The sequence below is a fragment of the Gopherus flavomarginatus genome, chromosome 8, assembly GCF_025201925.1.
Source record: "Gopherus flavomarginatus isolate rGopFla2 chromosome 8, rGopFla2.mat.asm, whole genome shotgun sequence".
NCBI lineage: Eukaryota > Metazoa > Chordata > Testudines > Testudinidae > Gopherus > Gopherus flavomarginatus.
In genome coordinates this window covers 33,390,811-33,411,158 of record NC_066624.1, presented here as the reverse complement: position 1 = coordinate 33,411,158, position 20,348 = coordinate 33,390,811, and positions in this window count along the sequence as shown.

Below are 20,348 nucleotides of genomic sequence, written 5' to 3'. Positions count from 1 at the left end.
TTTGCCCTCAGATAAGAATTGTTTCTGGAGGATTCATAGTGAGGGGAAGGGGTGAGCAGTCTCCCAATCCTGTGGGTCCAAGGGACCCCTAGATGTGCAGAAAAAGGTTGGCCACACGGAGGGTTACCTACCTGTGCTGATGCTTCATCTTCCTTTCACTGAATTGCCTGCTGCTGCACAGCAGCAGCCACAGAGGAGACTGTACAGGAGTTAATGCTGTAAACCAGAGCCTGGCTTGGGTGCAGATAGGAGGAGCTCAGAAGGACTTACTGGTCCCCAACTGAAGAATAGGGAAAAACCTGGGGAGAGTTAACACTGGTAATGTAACGGTCACTGAAAATTTCTGATTTTTTTTCTCTTGAGATTCTGAACTGCAATGGTCTATTAATTCTGTTTTTTGTTCAGTAACAGTAAATGTGCAATTTAAATTGGGAATTAACATTTCTTTGCTGTAGGAAGAACATTGTGATTTGAGACATGTAAATCTGGAGCCGAGGTTCATTACTTTCTCTGGAACAGCGGGTGGATGCTTGGCTAAATTCTGAAATATACAAGTGCATTTGTTTTTTGTACAAATACTTTGGGAAACCAGAGAGAGGAAAATAGAGATTATGTGTAACAGTGGGAGAGTCTGACTTGCAGGGATGCACAGCAGAAGCAATCAGAAAGTAGGTTGTCAGGCAGTTAGTTGCAGTCTGAGCATGTATGTGGCCATGAGGGAAGAAATTTGAAGGAGAAATGCCTCTGTGCAGAAGCTCCATACAAATGACCTTAGAAATCTGACTGACTCTTATTTCTACTCTAAGGCTGAGTGAAGCAGGAAAGCGTTTGCCTCAGTACCTTGCAGACTGTCTGAAAGGCATTTAGAACATAAAAAGAGCATAGGAATCATAGAGGGTAATGACTGGGGGACTAAGATGGCTGAGAAGGAACAACTCTAGCTCTGGGCAACCAAAAGAGATGCAGGTCTCGTAACTGGCATTGCCTATATTTGTTTGGTGCTGACTGGAGAGCCGTCCAAGCCACAACATTTGGATCTGGATTCTGAACTTCCTAAAATGATGGGAATATTTGAGCTTGGATTTTGTTTTGGGTTCCTCTTCAGTGCCAGGAAGTCTAACATATGAAAGCATACACTGCAATATGATTCACAGTAAAATGCTACACCTGTTGATTTTTACACAATATGGTTAATTATACTCACGTTCAGTTGCAGGGCTACAAACACTTAGGTACACCATATAATCTCACGTTTCATAACACCAATGCAAATGAATGATTTCAATTATGTTAAGAAACAGTATTCTTCTACATTGGTACATCCCACTGTGAGAGAACCAGTAGAACTCTGACACAACTTAATGTATACTGGGACTATAGCCTTTCAAAATCTATACTATCCATTTAGTAAACAATATATTAAGCCAACGGTGGACATACTGCCACATCTTTCCAAGACTCAACCAAAAAAGGAGTCAAAGTGAGGACTGGTGAACAGTGTGAAGCAGGTATATGATAGGGAGGGCTGAAGGATAATAAAGCTGTGGAACACTGGATGAATCCCTTAATTGGTCATTTCCAGGGTTTCTAATGAATGACTATTTTTTTAAACTTAAGGTGCAGAATTTTAGTAAAGAATGTATCAAATTGGTTTGGGGTATTAGCTGAACTCTGCTGAAGCACACTTGTGACAGCTGCTTTTTAATGTAGCTTTATATATGGAAGCGATCAATGACTCTTTGGGGGATTGCTGAGATTGGTACTGTGTGTTCAATGGTATAAATTGGATTGACTAAATGTCCATATGTTCAGAAGCCCACACAGAAAACAAAGGACCTGATCCAACTTCTATGGAAGTAAATTCTGCGACCAATGAACTACTACTAGTCTGACACAGTGATCATGAAGCATAATTTTGGGCTACATAATGGTTTTGAAACTTGACTTGTGTCCTGTTGTTACTCGATTTTTCAATGATAATCTGGCATTTTATTGTGCAATGTTAAAATATATTTTTCAAATGATTTTTAAAGTATATTTATTTAAGATTTCTAGGTTAATGTTTAAATAGAGATTTATTAGAAAGAAGATGCTGAAAATAATGAACTTGGAGGTAAATAAAGGATTATACTGAATCTCACAATCTCTTGACATTTTTATCTCTGCTCCTCATCTCTAGCCGCTGTCTTTATGAGGGCTCCCCTAATTAATTTCACATTAGGGAGTAGTACAGTAACTTAAAAATCCCTAGAAAATTGAAATTATTTACTTTATATTATCTGCCCAAAATTACTGACCAAAACTGATGATCCAATTCATATGTGAATGCAAAATTATTCAGAGTTCTTTTTGTTATGAATTCCTTTTTCTGTCCTCTGTTATCTACACACAGGAGTAATAGGATATTTCATTATAAATTGTTTGGTTATTATATTACAACCAAAAGACTATTTAGATCAGAAACACTCTGGCAATGATATGAAAAGCAATTATTCTACCCATCATTTATGCCCTAACAAAATTAAACATCGTTTTGGAAGGGGGGCGGGCGAGGAAGATATGACAGCTGGTGAGAAATTCTAGTACAGTAAGGGCCCTGAGTATTGCAAACCTCATTATCTTCATATAGTGCCCCTTTATTCTCATATGGTGTGTCTAATTATGTAGAACTGTCAATTATTCATACTGTGTATCCAATCCCCACTCTTCTAATTTCCTATCCTACATAATAGTATTTCATGTTTAGCACATTTTGCTCACCCTTTTTACCTTATCAAATCCCTCCATCAGCACATCAGTGTTGTATAATAATTTACATGCACAAATAGTTTTTCAGTAAAATATTGGAAAACAAGAGTCATATTAAAAGTATTTTGTCCACAAAACAATAGAAACAAATACCACACATATATCCCAAATCACATAATTAAGATGTAGGGGTAAGAAACCTAACCGGGTACAAGAGTTTGACCATAAAAATTAATTTTATAAAGCCTCTTTCAATCCAAGTAGAGGAGCTAGGAGGCAGATTCAAATGATGGGTGTACACATGCTTACCTGCTATAAAGTTGCTAAGGGCAGTGCACTGCCAAAGTGCTGCCATGAACTGGGAAGGTGCTGAGCACTGGTCAACTCTATGGGTGTCAGTGGGAACTGACGACATTCAGTACCTCACAGGTGTTCAGCACTATGCTGAATTGTGCTCTATGCCTGCAATGACAAGCAAGAGGTAAAATGACTCGTGAGATTCTAGGGAGAGGGTGTTCACTCACTTCCCTTGCCACATTGGTGTAACAGATGCTCCCCCATGATATCGCTGCAGCCATGGCCACACCTTCTACATATGCCTGTGTGGGACTTCAAGCACTGCTAGCAGACTCCTTCCTCCTTGTACTCAGGGTAAAGTTTCCTCCATGTGATCACTGAAGGCGTGGAAAGCGCTCGCCTATGCTTGGAGCTGGGAGTGTAATTCCCCAGCTGGGGTAGATATACTCATGCTAGCTATCATTGAGCTAGCACGCTAAAAGTAGTCATGTAGCCTCAGTAGCACGGGCAGCAGCAAGTGATGGTATGGGCTAGCCACCAGATACAAACCCGCTTGGACCCCGTGGATACGTACACAGCATGGCTAGCCTGTGACACTGCTCACCACTGCCCATGCTATTGCTGCTTTACAACTATTTTTAGTGCACAAGATCAATGAGAGCTATCATGAGTAGGTCTCTCTGAGCTGGGAATCTCGCACCCAGATTCAAGTGTAGATACAGCCTATGGGCATCTATAATTTGCTCCTAGCTCTCAAGCCATTACAAATAGACAAGTTACAATGCTGAATTAATGTTAACAAATGGATTTAAAAAACCTACTGAAAATAGCATAGTTTGTCAAGGGCTAACAAACTGAAGACAGTATTGACTAGGATTTGTAGCTTTGTCCTCAGGGTTGGAATGGGGGGGAGAGAGAGAGATCTTCCCAATGGAAGAATGCAGGGAAAACAGCAGTTTCCTGGCTCTCTGTGGATATTCCTGTGCATACGCAGGATGATTGCAGCATTCAGGGTTAAGGAATAAACCTCAGAAATATTATCCCAAAGAGTTATGTGCACCATTTTTGCTACTGGTATTTAAAAATTCAGTGTTAAATTAAACTTACTGAATATCTGAATGATGCCCATCAGTTTACAGTATCTTGACAAATAGGAACACTTAAACTGGGTTTAAGTAAATACAATGGAAATTAATTGCTTGCCTGATACTTATATTTTACATAGCTAATTCACTGCCAAAACTCTTTGGCCAGAAATGGAAAGAACATGCTCACAACAAAATAGAATGGGGTGGCCTTGACTTGCGTTTGTGGAGGGATGGACGAGGACAAGTTGGACAAAGGTAAATTCACTGCCAAGTCTTTTGTCACAACAATAAATAAATTGCTTATATAAAATAATTTGGGAAATAGAAAGAAAGTTAAAATATGATTCTATCCAAATATTGTTCTTCCAGCAGAAAAAGATTTAGGTTTAGGTCTTTGCAATTATCATGAAACTAACACTTTTGGAGGTTTAAATAATTAAAAAGAAAACTATCTACTCTGTTACTCTTCTCACTAGCTGTCTGTAAGGTTGGAAAACTCAACCAAAATTTGATAGTATAGAACAAATGGAGGAAGTATGGCAAATACTATCAAAACAAATTATTCAAACCATTCTCAAATGATGTGGTGGACAAGTGGATTGTGTCATGGTTAAAACTGATGGACAAAAGACCAAAAAAAAAAAAAAGGGATAAACTACTAACCTGTGCAAACAAGTGTTTTTAGAAAAAACTATTTCTTTCCTTTTCCAATCAAGATAGAAAGATCGAACTTTGAAATAACCACTAGTAATAATGATGTTACACTAGTCCTACATATCTGGAATTCTGACTTTGCTAAAGCTATTATTGCCCAAAATAAAAGCTTGGTCTCAAACCAGTAACAAGTATCTTTAGACATTAACAGCGTTTACAGTAATTACTGTGTAGATTGAGTATTTGACCTAAAGGTTTCTGGGAGGTCAGGGCTGTACTATAGAGCTCTTACTCACATGATTAGTTTCATTGTCTTCAATGTGTTTACTCATATGAGAAGTGCTCAAAGAAGGTGAATATTAGCACTCTGAATTCTTGCCCCATATGAGGATTTTGTTTTCCGTTTGCCAATCCTTCCTTCCCCCCCACCCCTTCTTCTTGAGATGGAAGTGTGCAATTGCAGGCATTTGTATGTTCTGGTTAATGCTGGCCATTGATTTTTATGCAAAATTGTCTCAGACTATGGTGGAATTTTGCAAAGTGAAATGATGGTGGAATGTATTTGGCTGCTATTAACAGGTTAAACAAGATGAAGAGTTAATACAATTTCTAGAGTTAGTGCTTAAATTAATGTCTTGTTGCATGTTACAGAGAATTCAACCTTCAAAATTTACTGATAGATGAAGAGAAATGTAAGGCTGTAGGGTAATATGGTTCAGCATCCATTGAGTAGAAAAATAATTCATAAATATTTAAGAGTGTAAATTTTTAGGCTAGTGAACTTCATGGCTACACATTTGCAGCTAGTGAAAATCAATATCTGAACATTTGCATCTGGAGTAGATTAGGGGTTTGGAGAATTATGTTGCTGTTGTTTTTGACCTTTATTTTTGGAAGCGAACAACCGAGTAACACCCCTTATCACTATATGAAGTAGTTAGATGTGGTCACTGTTAATTTGTTTAATATATAAAATGTGGAACTGTCAGGTGTCCCAGTCCTGATTGAGTCTCCCCCTTCCCCTTGGCCTTACTGGACACTCACCAGGCTGCTGTGTTTGGATTCATGTGTTTTATAGCTACGCTTGGTTGGGGCAGGTTCCTGGCACTGTCTCTTTCTCTGATTACTAGGCCTGCTCCCCAGGCACAGACTGTCTGTCTTGTACCCACTTCAGAAGTGGGACCCCATGATCTATCTACCCCAAATCCCAAGAATTTCCAGTAGTTGAAGCACACCTTTTCCAGGGTCCACCCTTATAGGTACTCTGGTTTACAATGTAACCCTTCAGGAACCCATGATTGTTGAAGCCAAGGATTTCTAAACTAACCACACTTTATTTTGACACAAGAGAATACGTATCCAAGCAAAATAAGAAACACCTGTATGCCATTCCCTGCATCAGTTTTCTAACCTCTCTTGAGCATTTTTGGGATTCAGTCAGTATCCTTTCACAGTGCCAGGTTTCCTCTCCTGAACTTCTCTTTTCCAGATCAGCATTCCCTGATCATGAAGTCTCCTTTTGACTCCTATGGCTAGCTTCCTTCAGCTTTGGTTGGGCCAGTAGTCAAAAGGTTCCTCTTGCCAAAGAAGCATGCCCCTTCAGTCCTCTCCAAGAACTTATTAACCTCTCAGGATTTTGAAGGCCTGCGCCAAAACGTCTCTTTGTCGCCCTTTTGGGAATTTTTCACTCTCTTCCCATCTAGAGATCTGAAGGGACCTGATTTACCTAGGTTGCAGCTAACCTATGTTCTGCTAGAGCAAGGTGTATTCATTTGTTGATGGTCCTTAACAACTGTCCCATTTAGAGGCAGACACATAATTGCCACTCCCTTCTCCTTACCATGTGCAGTGTAATGGAAATATACAATAATGACAGCCATTAGGCATAAATGTATTGAGTTCAGAATATCGGAGTGCATACGTTGTATCTAGGCAGGTCCCCCAAATCATCATTTCTTAGGATTTCTTTAGGCATATAAATACATCTGTTAGAATTAGTAATTAACTGTGGGTCCAGTCATAGCATAGTTAAAGTTACAAGAGAGTGTAAACGTTACCCTGAAGAAACAATGTGTGTAAGATACAGGTGATAAAAGGAAAAATTTTTCCCTTTCAATGCTGCTGCAAAGCAAACTCATGGGCATGACCTCAGTAAAATGAAGAACTTCCCACAAAGGTTATTAGAGAGAGAAAGTGGATGAGATATCTTTTATTTGACCAACTTCTCTTCTTCGCCTCTATGTAGCTCTAAAGCTTGTCTATCTCACCAAAAGAAGTTGGTCCAATAAAAGAGATTACCTCACCCACCTTGTCAGACCCAGGATTTTAGAGACACATGGCTGCCACAGTACTGCATACCACAAAGGTTATGATCTCAGAGTTTGGGAAAGTCAATGGGAGTCCTTCCATTGATTTCAGTTGGCTTTGGATCAGGTCTGAAGGGCAGATATTAGCAGGCTGCTAAGAAATGCAAACCCAAGCGACCAACAAAATCATAGAATGGAGGCTTCATGAAGCAGACAAGAGTAGTCGTGATATGTGGAAGGATTGGTTGGAGGGTTGGGAGGCAGACAGTGAGTTATGACACTGACACACCCTTCCTACTATTCTGAGCTTTCTCTGGCTGTGATTAAATAGAGCACATCTGACAGCTGCACTCTCACAGCATGATGCCACTGTGACTATACTGTTGTTTTGGGATTGCATTAACACTCTGGCTACTGGCTGCGTGTGACTCAGCCACCCATTTTAGCTGTAATGGGACTTCTGAGCCAGCACCATGCACTGCCATCTCATGTCAGGTCACTAATGCTAGCAGGATCAGCTAGGTTCAGCAATGGTTGTGTTCGTTGATCTGACCAAAGATATGGGTCGTGGTTGCCTCTAATGTTCTGTATTAGGTATTCAGTGTGTGTGTAACAAACATAAGGGCAGCATTATGGCTGCATGAGGAATGGATGCCTGGTTTTTTGTTTTTTTTTTTTTAGTTTTTCAAGCTCGCATATACTATTGTATGGGTTCTTAGTCTGATTCATAGTGTACATCTGTGTTGCAAACAGCCATCTTTTTGCAGTGTATCTCTGTGCTGGGTTCAAATGTTTTGTTATGTTCCATATGTTTTGCTTCTACTAAGGCATACAAGTTATGTAACTGGGGACCAATTCCCCTAGTCTCTGGCATTAGCTCAGACTTCAATCAGCCTAGATTTCAGACATTATCTGAGGTCTTGTGCCATGAAATGGATCTCATGACACACTGATGGGACAGCAGTGTACAGATTTATCGCTGTCATTTCTTACTGCTGCTGGCTTTGGCCTCTAAACAGTATCTTTTCAAAAGTCTGGTTTCCCCTTGGTGCCAACCATTTCCTCATCGGGCAATACCTTCAATATTCAGAGTATATGTCATTCAGGCAGATTTCCTGTGCATATGCTTTCTATACTCATGTAAGCCCTAGTATGCTTATGCATAACCCTGCACTTCAGATTTCTATTAGGTTGGCTCTATTTCCTTTTACTATTAATTTAAACTGTAACTGTAATGGGGCTGCATATCCCAAGCTATGATGTAGCATTTCCCTGAGACAAAAGATATATACATATATTTTCCCAATGTGAATATATAAATATTCATTTAATTAACATAAAGGATGTAAAAATAGTTGTATGTAATTTAATTCTTTTAAAAATACATTTTCTAGTTGCATGATACTGTTTGATTTATGACTTAAGGCCAAAAATGTAGTAATTTAATTCACCTTTTTTTTGTTCATTTATTATATCATTGCAATTCATTAGTGAGCACACAGATGAAATATAATAAGGAACAATATGCATCAGCTGGAGTAATTTTAACTCTCTTCTTTGATGAAACAGTAAGCAAAGGACATAACTTTCTAAATCTTCATTGGCAGATAATCATGTTTATTTTCCAAGAACACAGTTTAATTTTAAATAGAAAAAGTTTTTATCCTCTACATATATTATATATTTTTACACGTTTGGGCATCACATTTATATAAGTTTGAAATAATGTTGTCTGGTGGTTGGGATAGAGAATGGAGTCAGAACCCCTCTGTTCCATTTTCATGTTTTTCAGTGACTCACTGAGAGAGTTTGGGGAAGTTCTATAAGCTGGCAAAGTTTAACCTGCTGGAAAATGAGTGTAGCGATACTTACCTAATGGGCCTCATTATTGTGTTGTGAGACTTCAAATATAAATAGTCATTATTTCTTCTATTCATAAAGATTTAAGGATGAACTATTTTGGGTATCTGGCTAGTGGAGGTCTCCAAAAGCTGGGTTTAGGTGACTTAACTCAGTGATAGGCATAATGCCGTATTTCTCACTCTTAATCTGTATTATGTTAGCATTTAGAGGCCCCAAATGAGATCAGGACCCTATTGCTAAACACTGTACAAGCACAGAATCAGAAAGAATCTGTATGATAGACATGAACAAAGCTACTTTGAAATCAATAGGACAGCAAAGTAGCTACCACCATTGTTTATTTCTTTACATATTATTTTATATTCCAATTTCTTACATGTTTTCATTTCCCCAAGTTCTAGTCACAGTTGGGTGAGATTGCAGCTCTGATGCCTCTGGCTGGCAGGGCAGATGAATGACTCCCTCCAGAGTCCCTGACAATGAGACAAACAGAGTACAATGCAGTCAGCATTCAAGCCCCGATAGTCAGTGTGTCAGTACTGTGATGGCCTGCAATGTCCAGAGAATTAGGAACATATACTCCTTTTTGAACTAGGGTCACTTGACTGGCAGTTCTCTTAGCCTCTGGGGTGCCCCAGAGTTGGCTGAGGCCTTCTTTCAGAAACATGACACCATTTAACAATTGTCAGCAGAAATTACAAAATATATATCCCCAATCACACTTTTGTGAAAGTAAACTACTTCTGGCTTCTTGTCTGGACTCTTCTGTTTTCTGGTCATATCACAGTTGGACAAGTGGCTTAGTCAGTGATTCAGTCTGTTGCAGGATAAGCATATGGTTATATTTAAGGTCAGTGCATTCATTTACAAAACATATCACACAGCTATGGGGGGCTGCTAATTCTTAAAATATGGCTTGACTCTTAATCTTGACTCCCTGGCAGCCTGTGAGAACAGATAGCATGTGAGTTAGTCCACCTATCCTATCATATCAGGAGGCTGAATTACAGAAACAGAACTCTGCACATTTTAATGGGATGTGAGTGGTTGCCACTAGTAACTTAATACAGTAGCAAACATAAAATACCCAAGTGAAAAGGGTCAGATCCTCGGTCATGGTTTCTGATTCCAGCTCTGATGTTGTAATGATTAAGGCCACATTTTTTTATGTGTGTCTTGGATTCCATTTATTTATTAATATAGAAAATATCCACAACTTTTGACACATTTTTGTGAGTATCATTGGATGTGGTGATAACAGCTGAACGAATTTAATTGAGAACCTTGATAGTTGCCAAGTTAGCACCAGTACTGAATGAGAGACTAGAAGAGAATATATTAACACTTATTTAGCACTAGTGGCTACTCAGGGATTCTGTGGTTTCCCTGGCATTTAGGGTGGGGGAAGCCATTGAGCTCACATATAGAGCTCCAGGAGTCTGAGGCTCCATGAGGCTAGACCCTGGATCTGCTGGTCACTGAGCAACTGCCACATCCAGGCCACCACCTGATGGTTCTGGCAGAGCAGCAACTGATGGGCTTGTAAGCCTTGTGGGGCCTTGAGACCCTGATTGGCAATGGTCCCAAAGTCTCTACGTAAGCCTGGAGAGGACACCAGGAAGTTGTTTGTGCAGGTAAGTGGACCCCAGCTGGCTGCTGTGACAGGTCCTGCTTCTTTACCTTGCTTTGGTTCCTGGTTTCTGATTCAGGTCTGACCCTCAGCCTTGGTTTCTGATTCTAGCTCTGATATTCGGCTCTGGCCACTAGGCATGACTGCCCATGTCTCAGATATGACGAGATATCTTTGTAGTGCTGCCTTTGAAAATGATGAAGATGCAAAGGAGGGCTAAAAAAGTGGTGGTAACAGTGACTATCTTCAACCCAGCTGTGGGGCTGATTTGGTAGGCAGGGGACAAGTGTTTAAATTGGTTCTAAACTATTATTCTGTCTTCTCAAATTATTTAAAATGTTTTCATTTCAAAATAATGGGAATTTAGTGTTCCAGCAATCCCCAGCTTGAGGCCATCAGCAATTTGGAGTAGCCCTAAAGATACTCTAACAGCTTTTCTGCATTACAGTTTTAGTCCTTGATGTAGTTCCACTGGTGCAAAAGTGAAAATGTGCTATACATATGTTTAAAAAAAAATGATTGGCACTGGTGCAGTTTGCTCCATGTGGTAAGCAGCTTTGGGGCAAACCACTTTTTATGCTAGAGTAACTCTCTTATACTGTAGTAGGGGGTTTGCACCAGCAGGGATTTGCACCCACATAGCTATGGAGTGGCTAAAAATCCAAGATAGACAATCCTAAACTGCATCAGGACCCAAATTGGTCCCCAGCCTGGAATCCCAGGATCAGGGAAACTCAAGACAAAATGACTCGACTTTACCATCTTTCATTAGGATTCTAAACTTAGCTGAGCTTGGACTGGGTGCAATAATGTCATAACTTTTTCTTAAACTACATGTTGTCAGAGGTGTTGTCAGATGCTACCGGTGTGGTGCTCTGCTCTCTCCTTGTTGGTATTACTCGGCTGCGTGCGTCTGCTCGCCCCCTGTGTTGTCCCAGCTCTGCAGATAGCTGATGCAGCAGACCCGACGAGAAACCCCAATGACCACAGAGTCTAGTAAGGTGCAAGGCACGTCGTCCAGGTTTATTGCCTTATGGACACAATTGCAGTTCTCCGTAGATTACTTAGTCTACCGGACGTACTATGAGAAAGTGCCTCTTGACAATGGACTCGGCTCAGTCAGTGGCGGGACTTTCCACTGCCCCCTAGGCCGGACAAAGACATCGCCCCAGGGATGCATTCTTATACACAGGTACAAACAAGTTACACATCACTCCTGACATATTGACCCCTTTACGCAGTAACGTACAACCCCTCTACGTAGTAAGGTGCCGCCTTTCACCTTGTACAGATTGGTTCGATCAAAACAACTCTATCCATCATATTACTCTTTTGCCCCTGTCATTGGGATGGGTCAGTCTGTTCCTTGTTATCTGTGTGTAATGTGCAAGTATGTGAATGTTCTGATCTCTAGTGTTCAGTACCTTTTAGGTACGTATCTTCTTGCAGCATCAGCCCTTTCCTTCCAGCTTCTGTGAGCAGGGCCTGCCTCTGGCTCACAGCTTAACTTGGCTTTATGTTAGCAAAGTCTTGACCATTACTTTAGTTCAGGCCTCAGGCCTCATACCAGGCCTCTGATACCAATGTTTATGTCTCAGGGCCTCCTCTTACTACACTACATATGAAACACTGTTCTCAAAATACAGCAATTCATATTTTAACAAAAACTCAACTCTTATCTGTCAATTAATTGATATTTCTCATTTAACAGTATCCCATAAAGGAAAATATTTAGATACTGAAAGCAAATTAATGAAAGTGACTCACAAACAGCAATCCTTGGGTAAGCGTTAAGTTTGCTGTCTTGTGATAGAATACGATTTTTTTACATTTGATAACATAATAGAAATTTTCAAAGGTGAGTGTCTATAGGCTAACCAGGAGGCCTAATTTTCAAATATGTCAAGCACCTACCAGATTCCATTACAGCAAACCTTGGCCAATGTGTTTGTTCATGATGTGACCTGTATAAGATTTACACTGTTCTTAACTTGTCACATCCTCGATGTTATGCGCTTGGGTTTACTAATGATGTGCTTGGTAATTATGTCATTGATCACTCATCAGTAGTAAATGGTATTTGAAATTAAGTTGTTTTGTGTTTGGAAAATATCTAGTCTGAGTTTTTTGGGATAAATGCGTTTATGTAAAATTAGTCACCAAAAGCAGTGTAAGAAAGTGAGGTTCACTTGAAAAAATGGAGTTAAACATAGACTAAATCCATGCTTGCATTTGGTCTAATGATCTTGAGAGACACTGAGATATAGCCTAACTTCTGGTACCTTGCAGATTTGTAATTAACTACTATTTGTTTGTTTATTGGAGCGTATGTTGAATGAATTTAAAAAAACTTTGGAGAAACGAAAGTTTATGCCTTGATTATTTCTTTGGAATTCTAAAACAGACTCCAGAGGCTGCTTAATGACAATACCATCAAACCGTAGATATGTTTCCTGTTTGCCATAGGTAAAAGCCTGCTATTTCCAGCTGAGCACATTTCTAATATAATTTTTGTACTCTTCATCCTTCAAATCAAGTAGTGATTAAATAATTGGAACAGTCTGAAATAAAGTGACTGGCAGTTTTCTTTTTCATTCCTGGCTAGCATAAGTGGATATTATAGAAGAGAGAGTGTAGGATTTGTTAGACTGTGGGCCTTAGTCCCTGCTTCTGTAGTACTTTAGTAAAGATACTACTGTGCTAAAGGGAGAACTTCTCTTATCAGTGTAGTTAATCCACCCTTCAAGTGGCGGTAGCTGTGTCAATGGAAGAAGCTCTCCCGTTGACATAGTGCTGTCTATAACCGGGGTTAGGTTGGTATAATTACGTCACTTAGGGGTGTGGGTTTTTCACACCACTGAGCGACATAGTTATACCAATGGTTAGATGTCCTGCCACCAAGTGCAATTCACCCAGGCACAATGCATATGGAGAGTTAGGTGACTGAAAAGTATCAGGGGAAACCATGTTAGTCTGGATCTGTAAAAGCAGCAAAGAGTCCTGTGGTATCTTATAGGCTAACAAACGTATTGGAGCATGAGCTTTCATGGGTGAATACCCACTTCTTTGGATGCAACGACTTGTGATTGAAAAGGGGATTCACAAAAGTCAGCAGCTAGAGTGGGGAGCAACCTAAATTATCTGGTTAGAAATGCTAAGGGGAGAGTGTGGCCTAAACCTCACCCATCAGAAAAATGTTTGGTGCCTTAGTTTGGGCTAGAGGGAAGCAGAGGGTGAAAGTAAGCCGGTCTGGTCTGGCAAGAGCACAGTCGACCGTACTGGCAGGGGGCAGCTTCCCAAGGTGAGGCTACCATGGGGCTCCAGTGGTGATTTAAAGGGCTCAGGGTAGTGGCACTGGCTGGGAGCCCCAGGGCTACAGCAGTGATTTAAAGGGCCCAGATCTTCCAGCTGCCACTACCACAGCTGGAGCCCTGGGTGCTTTATATCACCCTCCATTTGCGGTCCCACCCTCCCTGCTTAGGACCCCGGCCTTGCATACTGGTAAGTCCCTTAAGTTACTTTCACGCCTGGAGGGAGGTGACTCCCTCTGCCTGGGATTCACAGCTATGAACCAGCTGCTGGAGTTAGCCCTTTGCTATATTATATTATGTCTCCTGTTTAAGTGACGTTCTGAAAATATGTATTTCTAGTATTTATTGCATGCTTGGACCTATCAACATGTATATGTTCCATATCAAATACCTTGAGTGAAATCCTGGCTCTAATTAAGTTAGTGGGAGTTTTGTCATTAACACCAATGAAGCCAGAATTTCACCCATTGAATTACAGCTGATGTCTCAATTCTTGGTTTTTAGGAATCAATGTCTACCTGTTGCAATAAAGCACTAAGAGTTGCGGAAACTGCATTCTCTTCCTATCTCTGCTACTAACTAGCTTGGAGAGACTTAACAAGCATTTAACTTTCTGGTGTCTTAGTATCGGCCGCTGTAAAATGGGGCTTAAAAATGCTCAATGTATGAATACTTGTGACTCCCTCTGGTATTATCTGGACCGGTGATCTGCTCGGTCACTCCAATCCTTGACTCTGGGAGCCAGCCTTACCCTGCTCCGCTGTGAGAACCCCCACTCCTGGGCTGTTCACACCCTCTAGCATGTAATCTGCTCCTTGGATTGTGCAACAGAATAACTATCGAATATCTCCGGTCCCAGACATAACCATAGGAACCTTGGTCTTGCAGTGTCCAGTTATACCTGATATGATTGATATGTATCTGTCATGGTATAATTCCCCAATCTGAACCTTAGAGTCCAAAAGATGGGGTACCAGCATGAATTCCTCTAAGCTTAATTACCAGCTTAGATCTGATAAGCTGCCACCACCCAAAAATATAGTGTTTTGGGGCACTCTGGTTCCCCCAAAACCTTCCCTGGGGACCCCAAGACCCAAATTCCTTGAGTCTCACAACAAAGGGGAATAAACCATTTCCCCTCCTTTCTTCCTCCCAGATCTTTCCCGCACTGGGTACACTAGGAGATCACCGTGATTCAAACTCCTTGAATCAAACACAGAGAAATCAGGTTTTTTTCTCCCCCTTCTCTCCCCCTCCCGGGCTTTCCCTCCCTGGGCTATCCTGGAGAGATAGACAGATTCCAGCTCCGTGAATCTAAAACAAAGGGATTCCACCTTTCCCCCCTCCCTTCTCTCTCTCTGTCTCCCACCAATTCCCTGGTAAGTACAAACATAATTCCCTTGAGCCTCAACAAGGGGAAAAAATCAATCAGGTCTTAAAAAGCAAAACTTTTAATAAAAAGAAAAAAAAATAGTAAAAGTTGTCTCTGTAATTTAGATGAAAAAGTTACAGGGTCTTTCAGCTTATAGACACTAGAGAGAAGCCTCCCTCCAGCAAAAATACAATTTAAAATACTTCCAGCAAAATACACATTTGCAAATACAGAACACAATCAAAAGACTATAACCACCTTTTCTACTTAATACTCACTACTCTGAATATATAAGAGACTGGCAAGAAACCTGGTTGTACGTCTAGTCCCTTTCAGGACCCAGAGAGAACAAAGCAAAACCCAAAAAACGCAAACAAAGGCTTCCCTCCACCGAGATTTGAAAGTATCTTGTTTCCTGATTGGTCCTCTGGTCAGGTGTTTTTGGTTCCCTGTTTGTTAACCCTTTACAGGTCATAGAGACATTAACCCCTAACTATCTGTTTATGACAGTACCAGGCTTGTTATCCCAAGAGGAGTCTCTGACACCCTTCAAACCAAACACACTGCTTCAAGTAGAATAAACAAACAAATGTATTAACTACAAAGTGATCATAAGTCAAAGCACAAGGAGTCAGATTTGGTCAAATGAAATAAAAGCAAAATGCATTCTAAGCTGATCTAAAAACTTTCAATGCCCTTACAAACTTAGATGCTTCTCACCACAGGCTGGCAGGTGGCTGCCCTTCAGCCAGGCTCTCCCCTTTGATCAGTGCATGGTGATGATGTCTGCAGATGGGGGTGAAAGGGAGAGGAAGAGCATGGCAAACGTCTCTCTCTTTTATCATGTTCTTTCTTCCCTCTTGGCTTTGCCCCCACTTCAGAGTCAGGTGAGCATTACCTCATCACAGTCCCAAACTGACCAAAGGAAAGAGGGTGACTCACTCGAGAGTCCAACAGATCCTTTGTTGTTGCCTAGGCCAGTGTCCTTTGTTCCTGTGAGGCTGGGCTAGATTTGTCCCATAAATGTCCTGATGAAGTGTGGACTGCCCCTCTGCTCTTGGAGAGTTTTTGCCTGGGCTTGTTTTAAGCCATTAGGACACATTTTCAGCCTCACAACTACAGACATTAAATTACAACCTATAACATTATTACAACAACAATTACTATAACATCACTATAACAACAGTGCTTAGTGCATCATGAGACTTCCAAAGACACCCAACATGATAGACTTTGCATTAGATACCACACAATCATATTATAAGGATGAATATGGGGGTGTAGGGTGTTTCCTCAAGGTACAGAGCATCACAATACTTAGCCAAGCATACAAGTGCTTTGTAAAGCCTTTAGGAAAGGGGCTACCCTCCACAGAATAGATAGTAGTAGTGCTACCTAATGTTGGCATAAAAACTAAATGCACCTGCCCCCCCCACACTAAAATCAATATTCACCATTTCTTCTGTTTATCATGATTCTAGTATTCTATTTCCATTAAGTTACTCATCCTTCATCTGTTTATCCTACCATTTATTTTTCTGTGAATGTATGTTCAATGAAGTATTTTATCCTTATTAAATAAATATTAAATAATTGAGGATATTTTTATATATACAGTCTCCTGTAAATCTTGATAAACTGCTGCAAGCATCAAACTTAGAAGAAAAAGAATATATAAAAGAATAAAAATATTTTTTTCTTAAAATGCAAAAACATTTTCAAAAATTGGGGTTCATGCAATTTAATATGGAGATTGAGAGGGAGGGTTGTAGTAATTGGCCCAACAGTGGTGGTTCTAAAAACTTTATTTTTAAACTAAGACATTGAATGTTTGGATTTTTATACCTGAGAAGGAAGGAATAAAAGAGTCCAGAGGGTCCTGAGGTCCACTCCCTGTGGCCCACCACAGTAAAAGCACAATCCTTCCATATGTCTATTTTTTCTTTTAAACTGCACATAGCACTTTCATTTTTCCATTCTAATTGTCATTTCATTTAATCTTTATTCCATTCCATAAGTAGGGGCACTGCAGCAGATCGAGGGACGTGATTGTTCCCATCTATTCGACATTGGTGAGGCCTTGTCTGGAGTACTGTGTCCAGTTTTGGGCCCCACACTACAAGAAGGATGTGGAAAAATTGGAGAGTCCAGTGGAGGGCAACAAAAATGATTGGAGGGCTGGAACACATGACTTATGAGGAGAGGCTGAGGGAACTGGGATTGTTTAGTCTGCAGAAGAATGAGGGGGGATTTGATAGCTGCTTTCAACTGCCTGAAAGGGGGTTCCAAAGAGGATGGATCTAGACTGTTCTCAGTTGTACCAGATGACAGAACAAGGAGTAATGGTCTCAAGTTGCAGTGGGAGAGGTTTAGGTTGGATATTCAGAAAAACTTTTTTCACAAGAAGGGTAGTGACGCACTGGAATGGATTGCCTAGGGAGGTGGTGGAATCTCCTTCCTTAGAGGTTTTTAAGGTCAGGCTTGACAAAGCCCTGGCTGTTATGATTTAGTTGGGAACTGGTCCTGCTTTGAGCAGGGGGTTGGATTAGATGACCTCCTGAAGTCCCTTCCAACTCTGATATTCTGCGATCTATACTTCATCAACTCTTTATAAAATTGGACTTCAGGCTTTCCCAGATTTGTACTTTTAGATCTGGCACATGGTATATACAGGGGATAAATTAACTGAAATAGTAATAGCTGAAAATTGTCTGAACTGCCTGTTTGCCTAGAGACTAGGAAAGACAGAGTTGCAGTTGCTAAAAGCATTAAGGGCTCTCACCGTTACCACTTTAGCAATTTGCACCTTAGACAAATGATTTGCAGCACTCAGATTGAATCATGGAAGAATGGTGACCTCAGACATGTTCATGCCATTTTGGTGCTGCATTTATCTTTCGGATGAGCAGATTTTAGTTGTGGAGTGTTAAAATCTATTCTGTGTAAAGGAATTGTAAAAACTTACTTCTCAGAATGGGGACAGTTTCAATTTCAAGTATGTCCAACTCCTTTTTTAAATTAATGACTAAATTTAATTGAAAGAAATGACAAACTTAATAGCTTAACTAGAAACACTCATAATATTATTACTTTCTAGAATCTAGTGCTGTAATGAAGTAGCCTTAAATAACCTTGAGTGGATGGACTGGGAATCTTGATCCTTTTAGTAGCTGAGTAGTAATAGCCTAACTTTAGCTGGTTGGCAGCACATACTGCAGTCTGTCTGAACACTGCAAAGTAAAACTTTTTGCATTAAGAGTGAGGAGGTCTCATGGACAGCTAACCCCTGCTGTTTGATACTTTTGACATGTAACTGGCAGAAAGGTTTCAATCATGGAAAACCTATCAGGATCAGTACTCAAACTGGGAGGAAAAACAGTGATCTGATCTAATTGTTGCTCAGCTGTTAACTCTTTCTCTCCTCCTGCCCTTCCATCTCCCTAAGAAGGAAGTAGTAAGAAGCATGGGCACTTACCTGGATCACATTCTAATCTGAACTTACACACTGGGCAGAACTTTGTGCAATCTTAGTACTTTAAAAGCCTTTCATCTTGTACCAGGAGCCAAATCCTGCAGTTCTCACTTCGGCAAAAGTCCCATTGGATATTCAGGATTTAATTCTTCTCTTACTTCCACCTGTGTAATTCTGGACCCTTGTTTAGAGTTACTCCTGGCTCACCTTGAGGTTAGACCAAAATCAGGACGTGGGATAGAATGTGTGTGAACTTCAGAGATAATTTAAAGTATAGTGAATATATAAAATATTTGAAGTATGGAAAAACTCCTACCCAACTCATGGAATTCCAGATTTGTCAAGATGGAGATTACTCAAACGTAACTGGATCCTTTGTGGCATAAACTGAACATTTTTTGCCATTATTACGAGTATATTGGTCTCAATACATTGTTATGGTTTCTTTCAAAATCCCCTGTTTCGTTAAAAGTTAAAATGAAAAGGGCCTCCATTCTTGGTGGCCTGTTCCTTCATATTGTCCTTTACTGCTGAGATCCTGCTATGATTAAGGCCTTGAGAGATGAACGAATTCAGAGAAAAGAGTAGCCATTTCTAGTAAAGTGACAAAGAAACCTAACATGAACCACTCTCTGAACTCTTTGCTGAGTTTACAAATATGTATATATTCTTTAGTTACCAAGCTCTTAGAAAAGATAACAATAATTCTTTTAGATGATTCTCTACTCTTATACCACTTTTCCCCCACTATAACTCATGGATTTCAATGGAGTTACACTGGTGTAAAACTGGTGTAATGCAGTGGAGAATCATACCCTTACTCACTATTTACTCTGTGTTTGGTAACTATATACAGTTATTTCAGGCATTATAATCATGTTATTGTGCACATCTTTCTTCGTGGACATTTGCCCTTTCCCTTCAAGATGGTGGCCATTGCAGCTCATTTGACTGAGAGGCTAAAAGGCAGTCTCCACTAAATCTGCCATTATCTCTGCTGTGTACTAGGGGGCTAGGAAATACGGCTGAAGGAGGATTGAGGAGGGTCACAAATACCCTTCTCTTAGAGAGTACTCATAGCCCTGCACTAAGGAGGATGAGGAGGAAAGATGATCTCATTTTTTAAATCTTCCGTGCAGCTGTCCAGTGAGCTGCCTCAGTGTCATTCTCCACCCCAGGGGGTGCTGAGAGTCCCTGTGGCAGGGTTTGATTTTCTGGTGATATTTGCCACAGTCATGGCACTGCAGTAGGTTTCTCACAACAGGGGTAATTGCCTACATTTTTAAAAGCTTCACCATTTGTCTTTCACTCTCACATCCACCCACAGTAGCTTCATCTTCTTGTTTTCTTCCCCAATGTTTATTTTTTGTTTGTTTGCACATCTTTTTCCGTGCTTCATGACTCATTTTTTCCTTGCAGCTCCTGTACAATAAATAGCTTTGTGACACATGGGCACCCAGCGCAAATCATTGTGGAAATTCAGGGGGAAGACTTGGCGCTTGGTAAAGGGATGCTGAGCTGCCAACTCTCCTTTCAGAACTTCTGTAAGCTCCGCCAACTAACGGTGGCGCATTGAGAGCTGCTTTGTGTGAATCTCACAACCGTTT